Genomic DNA, 10,650 nt, shown 5'->3' on the forward strand with positions numbered 1-10,650 from the left:
CCACAGTCCGAACCATGCAATGCTGGACAGGAGGAGACAGGAAATGCACTCGATACCCCCAATGTACTGTGTCCAGAACCCATGAGTCGGAACACCACCTTTCCCACACCGGAAAAAACTGCCGGAGCCGCCCGCCCACAGGCAATTCCAAACCGTCAGGACTTAGGTGCCGGCCCAGGACGTGAAGAGCGTGGAGGACCCCGACCCCCCAGCTCTCCGAAAAGAATGTGATGAGGAGCCAGGAAAAGACCTGCTGGTCACCGGACCAGCCCCAGAGGAAGATTTCTTGGCCGTTGAAGGAGGCTTGCGTCGAAGTTTGTCAGCATGTTTGTCCGCCCTAAAAACTTTGTGCACCTTATCCTCAAGGCAATCACCAAAAAGCCTGGACCCAGTGAAAGGAAGTTTCAGGGCAGCCGCCTTCTGAGACCCATCAGTCTTCCAGTCCCTTAGGTGCAAATGCCTCCGGGCAGATATACCAGCCCCCATGGCCATGGCTGAGCCACGCACCCCATCAAAAGCCAGATCGGCCAAAAACTCAACCTGTCTCTGCATGTCTGCAACCAAAGGGCCACAATCAGAGCCTTCATTGACAGCCTTTTTCAACTCCCTGAAACCATTCAACACTGTTTCAGCTGTGTAGGAACCATAGATATTTGCTCGAAGGGCCAGATGCGCCCCTGCATGAACCTTCTTAAGGCCGGAATTAACTCGGCGGTCCGACATAGAGGAGCGACCCACCAGGCTGGCGAGAATATCGTCGACCTCAACTGGATCAGACAGCAAAGTCTCGCCCTTCAAAGGGTAAAGTTTGGACATGAAGCGGGGCATTGCAATCTTCTCCGGGTCATGCCATTCCCGGAGGATTTTTTTCCCGGATATCGGAAACCAATGGCAACCCCTTCCTAGGTGTATGCCTGTACTGGCGAATAGAAGGGTCGGCCCCCTCCACCGGCACCAGGGGCTCTGAAAATCCCATGCAATCCCCAACTTGAGCCGGCACCTCCTCCACTCCCTCTCTGTCCAGATACTTCCCTTCAGCATCAGCCGAAGAGGAACAAGAAGAGGCCGATGACTCAGCGCCAGAAGAAGAGGAGGATGAGGAAGACAGACGCCTGCGCTTGTGTCCATCAGCACGTGTGCGACTCCCTCTACGATGCTTAAGCAGCTTCTTCAACTCCTTCCTGGTCAGGGAAAAACGCTTAGCCTTCTTCTTTCTCTTTCTGTGTAAATCAGGAGTAGAGGAAGACGAAGAAGAAGAAGACAGGACCAGATGCCTGCTCTTTGCAGAATGTTTTCCCATGTTGAGTAAGCTCAAAAACAGTGACCAAGGAAGCCTGCTTCACCAAAGACCCCTGTACACCGAATCAAGGCTCCACATACAAACAATTGCTAACGTGCCTCTCCCACATTCAAATAGAGGCCAGAAAGAACAACAACCAAAAGAAACAACATCAATTAATTCCTATGGCAACATGCCTGCAGCACCAGAGGAGGAGCCCACCCTCCTCCGGAGCACGTGGCTCAAACAAGAAAAAGGAGCCGCCAATCCGTGCACAGCCGCCCATGCAGCATGGCCATGCAACAGGAAAAACATGCCCCCCCTTCTCCTTACCTTAACCCGGGTCCGTTCTCCCAGAACCCGGGCCACGATGCCCTGCGCTGGCCAAAGCCCAGCAGAAACCAGGCAAGGCAGCCTGACTCAACCGGGTTCCAAGCCCCGCAGGGAACCCAGGAGTCTTGCCACACCTGAAGGAGCCGAAGGCCCCGCCACACAGCCCCACCAGGGGGCCAGCATTTGGAGCTCCCCAGCACCCCGCGCCGAGAAGAAAAAACAAGCCCAACCTGCCGGAGGCAGGAAAAATTAAAACTAAGTGACGTGGGTATGGGGGAGGAGTTATAGAAATAAGAAGAAATAGAAGAAGGTCCTGTGTCGGAGGCGGGTGCCTCATGAGGTAAGTACTGGGACGAGGAAGAGTGGACGTGGAGGTAATGCAAGTTTTACTCAATGGAAAAGCCAGTGTTCAATGCATGCCACCACAATTCGGCTGCTGAGTGACATTTTGTGCGCCTGCGTTGTCTGCCCCCCTAGGCCCTACCCCGGCTTTCTCCAACCTCATGCTACATGGCACACTTATAATTGCCCACCCCCCCCCCCGAACCCTTGAACCCCACTTTGAATTCCCATCTGGTTCCTCGTGGACCCGTCTGTTTCTGCTACCGAAATGGACATAGAAAAGGGGCTTCTTCTCTATGTCCATGGCAGCCATCTTTGCTGTACTTTGTTGTAGAAAATAAGTCGCACACAATCCACTCAAAGGTGTATTCCCTTAAAAACAACAATTAGAACCCTGGCTCATATGCCTAGGCTGCTAATATCTAGGTACACCTCAGTGGGGGATGGGGAAGCGGGGGGGACTTTAACAGCCGGGGACCATGTTAAAGCCTCTAACTTGTGCCCCAGGGCTCTTGCAACTTTGGTAAAGTCTTCTTCCTTGGAGTATGTTGTTTAAATAGTAAGAGAACTGTGTTGCGTGTGGTTAGTTTTTTAGGAACATTTTAAGTCTTAGGGCCTAATTCATGGAATGTTTAGCGTTGTGAAAAGTAACCTTGCACTGCCAACAAACACATGGAACCCTGCCTAATTCACAGAGCGGCACATAGTGTGTTTTTGCAGAGCAAAGCCCCTTTCCACTGCAAAAGTACTCTTTGCAACACGTTTAATGAGCCCAATTAAAAAAAAAGCACCCAGTCCGCGCTACTTAGTGCTTTTAAAAAAAAGAAAACTACACTTTGCACCGCTCTGTGAATTAGGTCTGGTTCAACGGGTTTGCTGGCAGTGTAAAGTTACTTTGCACCACGCACAACTTTCTATGAATTGGGCACTTAGAGTTATTAACACTGTGAGGTAATGTGAGTATTTTGGGATACATTGCTTAGTGAATACATTGGGGAGGTATTAATGTAAGTGCTTAGACAAAATACAAATACAGAAAATGAGGATGGCTGGTCTGTGGGCTCACTGCGTGAGGTGGACCCACAGCCCTAGAGGAACATTGGAAAGTGTCCTTCCTAGTTACTTGCTGCTGACCAATTCCCCTGCATCCCTCAAGCTGAAAATGAGGGCTACCATTTAAAGCACCCCCTCTCCTAGGAACACCATGCCGTAAAAATCAAGTATACGTGCGAAAGACTGGTGGCAGATAATGTTTGACGCGACTGATCGAAAACTAACTATAGCTCTAACCTTTTTCTTAGAATCCATGGTCAAATGCTTGGACTGCGTTGAGGCTGCGGTGGAAATCGACACAGTGGAGTTTAACATCAACCGCAACTGACCATTTTCTATGATAGAGGTGTTATGGGTTGTCTATAACCTCGTCTCGGTCTATTCTTAGTATCATGAATGAGGTGTTGTATAATACGTAGTCTTCTTTTTTAGTATCACTGTAAAATATGCAAGATTTTCTTTTGTATTGCATGAACACTCTTTTTTAAAGGTTTGTAATAAACCAAAATAAAATAAAAAATTGAAAAAAAGAAAGTCATGGATCAGGGCACAGCTTGTGTTCAGTGCAAGGCTGCGACAGAGCCGCCTGGTGGGATTGCAATTGGATGTAAACGATTCAAGTTAATCATAACTACTGGCATGCACTCCGGGAAGCCTTCAATTCCATTATTTATCAGCATGCTGTAAACTTGCACCCGGGAGAAAAACAATATGGAAATCATGCCTTTTCTTGATGAGCATTGGCCACTAGGAGTGGTCAAGTTCGATATTTCGATGTGGTCAGACAGATGTGGATCTTTACATAGTCCTCGATTAAAGATCCCTGGGCACACCCTTCTGTACATGTGAAAACAAGGCTGAGCGACATTGGTAGGGAAGACTGGTTAGTACATCCTGAAGGAATTGGTAGGCACTCGGCTCAGCCCAAAAAAAGCATTATCTCCAAAAGAGTACATGACCGATGGGCGAGAGATTCCGAAAAAGAATTCAGTCGTGGAGTACCTGAGTGTGACCAAATATGTCATTGACCATTGTGTACTCGATTTTATGCCATTAACTCATGACGGAGTGTTGTTTACGAGACTATGGGCTCATAACAAGTTTGCCGGTATCCTGGCGGAAAATCCACCAGGATGTCAGCAAACAGCATTAATACTGGCATTTGGTTCGGCGATATTACCGCTGGATTATGAGTGTTGGCGACGGGTGTAAATCCCCATAAATCCCCATTCCATGGAGTCCCGTTGGACTCCATGGGGGATTTTGCTGGTATAACTGGCAAAGTAATACTGGCGATGTTTGCCGGTAAGGTCCCAGAATCACCTCCAGCTCTTAGTTAGAGGTAATTCCTGGGGTACGATGTCCATTCATCGCTGGGTTTTTTTTCGCAGCATTTTTTGCTGCAGATTTCTTACCGCAAAACAACCGCGAAACAATCCATGGAAAAATATGAGGGGTGGGCAGAGGGATATAAGGTTTCTGGGTGTTTCGGGACTAGATTTCAAAGCAGTGGTAAAGGGAGTTTGGGGGTAAACCCCAAAAAAGAAAAAAAAAGTGATGAGTTTTTGCAGCAAAAAAAACCCTGCGATGGAATGACATGGAACCATTCCTGGTACCTCCCCGGCCAACCTCTAGTTGGCCGGTGCGAAAAAATACCAGTATACATTAATACCGTCACGTTAACTCCGCACCTGCCAACTTGTAATCAGGCCCTATGTCTCAATGTGTTAACCCCTGCCCAATATAACTGTCAGGTGGTCACCTGAACCATGGGAAACTGGAGGGCGATTCCTTTACGGCACTGGCTTCAAAGAGAACCACTGGGTGCATTGCCTCCTCTTGTGCGCACACAGAAGAGAGCGGCTACTACCGTTTTTGCGCTTTTCGATGCCACACGGTATGAAATACTGCACGTCCTGGGTACTCCTGCGGGTTCGCACAAGCTCATATCTTATATCAAATTGGCTTTTCATACAAGACGCATTGATCAGGGCACAGCGTGTCTTCAGTGCAAGACTGTGATAGAGTCACCTGGTGGGATTGCAATCGGATGCAAAAAATTCGAGTTAATCACAACTACTGGCATGGACTCTGGGAAGGCTTCAATTCCATCAGTCCAATATTGTCTAATATTGTTAACACGTGCACGCACATTTTGGCAAATAGTTAGAAAGACACACCTGGTATATTTTCCACATTTACCAGGTCAATTTGTTTCCTTTATGTTTGTATAAATATGATTGACGTAGACGGTGAACATATATTAGGCCTTTCTAATGATGAGGTTTGTACCACTGAGCGTTTCGTGGCACACTCTCCGACAATATGTACTATGCTTGTGCGTAACGGCAGGATTCACCGGATCAAACTCTGGTTTAGGTCCATCCTTATTGTATGTGGTTATCCGATGGTCTATGGTGTTACATGTTCTGTGGGCGTTCAAACCTTACAATGAATGCACTGAATATTGGAGACAAGATTCTGTCACAACTGTTTGCAATATGATACAAGGAATTCAAATATGTTTGTGCATTTTCTTTTAATGGCAAATGTAATTATATATATGTACATTTTTTACACATATTTATAATTCTGATTATGGTTGACTTAATTGAAAAATTAAATGGAATCGTTTGTTTTTGTTGTTTTTACATGCTTTTATGGAATTTGTTTCTAAAATAAAGTGTTTACTTAATGCAAATCAGACTTGTTAGAACCTCAAAAGAGGCTGCCCAGCCAGAACTGCTAGGTCCAATTCCTTCTGCACAAGACTACAAGCAATGCAAGATACTTTTAAGTAAGTTGGGGTATTAGTGTTGGGGTCTAGCTTTCAACTCCCGGCACTGCGCGCTGGGGGCCCATGTCTGGCGCTACAGATCCTGCTCAGGGTGACTTTACTGCACTGAAGAACGGTGGTTGGAAAACCCTTGCCTGGATCATAGTAATTGGCAATTGGTCAGATCCTGCTCAGGGTGATGTTACTGCACTGAAGAGTGGTGTTGGAAAACTCTTGGCTGTATCATAGGAACTGGCAATTGCTCAGATCCTGTTCATGGCGACTTTACTGCACTGAACAGCGGTGGTTGGAAAACCCTTTCCTCGATCATAGGAACAGGCAATTGCTCAGATCCTGCTCACAGTGACTTTGCTGCACTGAAGAGCGGTGGTTGGAAAACCCTTGGCTGGATCATAGGATTTGGCAATTTCTCAGATCCTGCTCAGGGTGACTTTCCTGCACTGAAGATAGGTGGTTGGAAAACCCTTGGCTGGATCATAGGAACTGGCAATTGATCAGATCCTGCTCAGGGCGACTTTACTGCAATGAAGAGCAGTGGTTGGAAAACCCTTGGCTGGATCATAGGAACTGGTAATTGCTCAGATCCTGCTCAGGGTGACTTAACTGCCCTGAAGAGCGGTGGTTGGAAAACCCTTGGCTGGATCATAGGAACTGGCAATTGCTCAGATCCTGCTCAAGGCGACTTTACTGCACTGAAGAGCGGTGATTGGAAAACCCTTGCCTGGATCATAGTAATTGGCAATTTCTCAGATCCTGCTCAGGGTGACTTTACTGCACTGAAGAGTGGTGGTTGGAAAACTCTTGGCTGTATCATAGGAACTGGCAATTGCTCAGATCCTGTTCAGGGCGACTTTACTGCACTGAAGAGCGGTGGTTGGAAAATCCTTGCCTGGATCATAGGAACGGGCAATTGCTCAGATCCTGCTCAGGGTGACTTTGCTGCACTGAAGAGCGGTGGTTGGAAATCCCTTGGCTGGATCATAGGAACTGGCAATTGCTCAGATCATGCTTATGGTGACTTTACTGCACTGAAGATAGGTGGTTGGAAAACCCTTGGCTGGATCATAGGAACTGGCAATTGCTCAGCTCCTGCTCAGGGCGACTTTACTGCAATGAAGAGCGGTGGTTGGAAAACCCTTGCCTGGATCATAGTAATTGGCAATTTCCCAGATCCTGCTCAGAGTGTTTTTACTGCACTGAAGAGCGGTGGTTGGAAAACCCTTGACTGAATCATAGGAACCGGCAATTGCTCAGATCCTGCTCAGGGCGACTTTACTGCACTGAAGAGCAGTGATTGGAAAACCCTTGCCTGAATCATAGTAATTGGCAATTGCTCAGATCCTGCTCAGGGTGACTTAACTGCACTGAAGAGAGGTGGTTGGAAAACCCTTGGCTGGATCATAGGAACTGGCAATTGCTCAGATCCTGCTCAGGGTGACTTTATTGCACTGAAGAGCAGTGGTTGGAAAACCCTTGGCTGGATCATAGGAACTGGCAATTGCTCAGATCCTGCTCAGGGCGACTTAACTGCATTGAAGAGAGGTGGTTGGAAAACCCTTGGCTGGATCATAGGAACTGGTAATTGCTCAGATCCTGCGCAGGGTGACTTTACTGCACTGAAGAGCCGTGGTTGGAAAACCCTTGGCTGGATCATAGGAACTGGCAATTGCTTAGATCCTGCTCAAGGCGACTTTACTGCACTGAAGAGCAGAGATTGGAAAACCCTTGCCTGGATCATAGTAATTGGCAATTGCTCAGATCCTGCTCAGGGTGACTTAACTGCACTGAAGAGAGGTGGTTGGAAAACCCTTGGCTGGATCATAGGAAGTGGCAATTGCTCAGATCCTGCTCAGGGTGACTTTACTGCACTGAAGAGCGGTGGTTGGAAAACCCTTGGCTGGATCATAGGAACGGGCAATTGCTCAGATCCTGCTCAGGGTGACTTTACTGCACTGAAGAGCGGTGGTTGGAAAACCCTTGGCTGGATCATAGGAACTGGCAATTGCTCAGATCATGCTTATGGTGACTTTACTGCACTGAAGAGCGGTGGTTGGAAAACCCTTGCCTGCATCATATTCATTGGCAGTTGCTCTGGGTGGCCTTTCAAGTCATGGGTTTCAGCCTGCTCCATTACAACATAGAAAAATTGATATGCAAATCAATCTTGGCCCCTCGCCCAAATGTGGCAGTCCACCTTAACTGTAAGGTCACATCCTTTCTGCCTGAGACCACAAGCCACCACAGGCGTGTTGCCTGGTGGGGCCACATTATTATATCATTCCTTGTGATCATTTTATTATCACTGAAAGTGGGGGCAAAAGGGGCACAACAATATCAAACATATGAATGAATGGATGAACAAATTAGATTTTATAGCAATGAGCACCCACCGGGGCATCTTGGCCATAGGAGAAAGAAAACACTTTATATGTAATTATAATGAAAACAGTACAAAGTGAATCTAGATTAAAATGAGTTGGATGACAAAATGGAGGAAGCCAGAGAGAAACCAACTGACATGGGCCTAGAAAATCAACCGGCAACACAGACACCCCACTGCCACACAGCCATCTGCATTCCTCCGATTACAAAGATTTAGGACCGTGTCTCCAGCAAAGAAAACTTCCAGAAGGTCCTCGTGAACGCCGTGGCGGCCTTGGAGACGGAACGCTGGCGCATTACCCCGATAGACCGGATTCCCTGGCACCACATCCGGATGCAGTAGAGCAAAAATTGGGGTAAGTTTATTTTCTCGCTGCCAAGATTTTGAGAAGTTCCCGAATTTGCACCTATGCGAAGTTTCACAATTATGCAGACAGGGATATATTGTGTCTCACCCATTCATTTAGAAGCTAAAATGTCACTCCTTTTCTATTTGCAGCTATAACAAAAACATCACTCGGTGTATACCCGGTAAGTCGTTTTCAAAGAGAGCTGTTCTGAGGAATTGAGATGCATAACCCCCTTTGCCAAGTTAATTACTTGCTGAAATAAATTCAGCAAAACTTAAAAAAGAGGCATAACCACATTTGTGAACTTTAATTACTGGCCAAATTAGTTTCAGTAGGAAAAAGGGACGCACGGCTACCTTTGCAAAAAGTTTTCCACGCATACTCTGCATAGTGTTGCCTTAAACCTAGCACTTGCCACCTGCTGGCTGCACTACCACTGTTTGTTGCTTTTATTATTTATTTATTTATTATTTATCTGTATTCCTCTGTTCAGGCCTTGTCACTTCTCCTCCCTCCCATGCACTTTCCCCATTTACCTCCCCCATGCACTTGCGCGTTCTCAATGTCACTGGGCCTAGTAAGATTGTGGTTTTGCTCTCCCCTGTTCCCCTCCCTTGCCTTGTTGCGCTCTGAAACACTTGTGTACGAGAGCGATACAAATAAAATATCAATATCAATATCGATGACATAAGAGGAAGTCCATGCATGCACACAACACACACAACTTTCAGATCGGCCTGGCTGTTCCAGGGTTCCCTTGCTGACTGTCTCTGAGAGTTTTGTATTTGTAACTTGGGAGATGGCCCCTGCTCAAAGCACACAATTTAGTGTGGTGAAGGCGGCTTGCGTAATACGCCAACCTGCATGTTGTAAGCCACACATGCTGGGTAGGAATGGGAGGGCAGCCCCCCTCCAAGCAGGAAAGCCATGTGGTAGGAGATGGTCATTATGGTGGAGGAAGAGAAATGGTGTGAAGTGCACCCCAAACAGGCCCATTTTTGGGGGGAGGCTGTTCAGTGCTGAGAAGCCTCAATATGCAGCATGAGGCACTGGCGGTGAACGAGAGCAAGTGAACTGTGACATCTGCATCTTGTTCAAGTTTCAGCTTATTTTTAACTTTGTTTAAAAAAACGAAAAACTAAATAAAAACCTTGCTAACCTCGAAACCCTCAACTCTAAACAATTTGCAAACTCTAAACTATACTATATCGTAAACTCTGTTATATTGAACTATACTACAACATGCTATATAATATATGAAACTAAACACTCTACACCTATTTCCTTTCATCAGATGGAAGCCAGCGGCAGCCACAGCGAGGACCTTCCAGCGGCCCGGCAAGGCCACCGCTGACAAGGAGGCTTGCACAGGTGTGGGCAGTGCCCCTCAAGAAAAGATAGCAGCCAGCAGTCACCCCGCCCAAGTGTCACCAGGCCGCTGGGACGACCACTGCCCCGACTGCCCCCTCCAGTGGCTGTGGAAGAAGATAAAGGGGAAGTTCCAGGAAACGCAAAACCAGCCGCACCGTGTGGCGGCCATGACTGCTCGTTTTCAAGAGCGGCTAAGCAGGCCGTTCCACAATGATGGCCTTTTATAGTTCCTTTCTCATTTTTCCATGTATTTCCTTTTTTAGGTTTTTCTTTGGTAATAAACACGTGTTTGCACCCCTGTAATACATTTGCCATTTTATGTTGTGTTGTTCGGCTTACTGGAGCTACTAGACCAGTGTAACACTGTCCAGGTAAGCGTCCGTGGGAGGCATGAGCGACTTAGAGCCTAACTCGCGAGGGCTCCTGGGCTGTCGTAGTGGTAAGTGTTGGTGGGAGGTATGAGCGACTTAGAGCCTACCTCGCAAGGACTATTGGGCTGTAGTAGTGGTACATGTTGGTGGGAGGCATGAGCGACTTAGAGCTTACCTCGTGAGGGCTCCTGGGCTGTGGTAGTGGTAAGTGTTGGTGGGAGGTATGAGCGACTTAGAGCCTAACTCGTGAGGGCTCCTGGGCTGTCGTAGTGGTAAGTGTTGGTGGGAAGTATGAGCGACTTAGAGCCTACCTCGCAAGGACTATTGGGCTGTAGTAGTGGTACATGTTGGTGGGAGGCATGAGCGACTTAG

At 47.4% G+C, this 10,650-nt stretch overlaps 1 long non-coding RNA gene across 1 annotated transcript in view; it reads left to right on the top strand.

Moving 5' to 3' along the window:
• LOC138491178 (uncharacterized) overlaps positions 1-10,210 on the top strand; it is a 63,562-nt gene extending 53,352 nt beyond the window's left edge. Inside the window, exon 3 of the long non-coding RNA XR_011275972.1 lies at positions 9,831-10,210. This is a non-coding gene — a long non-coding RNA (uncharacterized lncRNA). The remainder of the gene's footprint in view (positions 1-9,830) is intronic.
• The last annotated feature ends 440 nt before the right edge of the window (positions 10,211-10,650 follow it).

Source organism: Ambystoma mexicanum, chromosome 10 (genome assembly GCF_040938575.1).
Source record: "Ambystoma mexicanum isolate Mex_15411 chromosome 10, UKY_AmexF1_1, whole genome shotgun sequence".
Taxonomy (NCBI): Eukaryota; Metazoa; Chordata; class Amphibia; order Caudata; family Ambystomatidae; genus Ambystoma; species Ambystoma mexicanum.